We start from the raw sequence: 1,288 nt of genomic DNA on the forward strand, positions 1-1,288 counted from the left end.
AAGCGCCTGAGACATGCTCAAAGCAATTATTTGAAGCGTGCAAGATCAGAACGTTTACGTGCTTACGATGGGGATCAAATTGTAATTTTCATCAAGACGGTGGAAAGACTCAACGGAAATGAAACGAGGAAGTCTCAGTTCAGGCTGACATTCAGATTTGTTGGGGTTACCTTGACTGCTTATGACATTATGCAGGCTGAATAGAGCTAGTCTAGTCTTACTCTGATTTAAAGTTAGCTTATTGACAAGGCTTGAGTAACTCTACTTGTAACGAGTTACTTTTTTGTAAAAGTAACAGCATTACCGTTACTTTCTTCTTTTTATAAATAAAAAAAAATGAGTAAAGGTTTTAAAATTCCTTCTTAAATGCAATGACTTACTTGCCACTGATGAGATCAAATAAATGATCACAGATGATCACAGATTTGTTTCCAATCATATTTACTGAATGTTTAAAATATTGCATATATTGTTCTTTTTTTTGCAGTTTTAGGCCCTCTTTTTCTGCAAAAGTAATGGTAACATGTTACTTTTTCTAAGAAGTATCGGTAGCGGTTCAAACCCTGCTTATTGGCCTTAAAGTAATCTGAAAGAATTTCCATCCGTTTATCCCATTGTTGTTCTTCCTCTTTTAGGTCAGAGCCTGAGTGTTGAAATGTTGTGTCATCTGTGAACATAGTGACTTGAAAACTGTTTACTTTGGGGAGGTCGTTAAGACAGACTAAAAATAACAAAGGACCTAAAATGCCTCATTGAGGGACACCACATGATACTTCCAAAGAACCTGACATAGCGTCTCCAATTTCTACTCTTTCCCGACTATCTATTAAATAGTTTCTGAACCGTCTGGATACATTGCCACTGAAACCATACCTGCTTAGGTTAGCCAAAAGAACCTCATGATATACGGAATCAAGTGTTTTTTTTAAGATCAGCAAATATTCCCACCAAAAATTCCTCATTTTAGTTGTCTTGCAGGTCACTTAAAAAATTGTGCACTGCATTCATCAGCGAGTACTTGGATCTGATTCCAAACTGAACTTCAGACAAACGATTCTCGAAGAAAGTGGTAAAGATCTGATTGTAGACAATTTTCTCCAAAACCCCTCGACAAGGATGGTAGTATGCTAATTGCGCAATAATTGATCATCACATCACGGTCACCTCCTTTCTACACAGGCAGCTATAGGGCTAGTCAAGTAAACGCGTTCATGGACAACTGATGTTATTCCATGGAGTGAAATCAAAGACAACATGCCCAGCCAAACCGCACTGTGCATGCATTGGA

Source organism: Tigriopus californicus, chromosome 4 (genome assembly GCF_007210705.1).
Source record: "Tigriopus californicus strain San Diego chromosome 4, Tcal_SD_v2.1, whole genome shotgun sequence".
NCBI classification, from domain to species: domain Eukaryota; kingdom Metazoa; phylum Arthropoda; class Copepoda; order Harpacticoida; family Harpacticidae; genus Tigriopus; species Tigriopus californicus.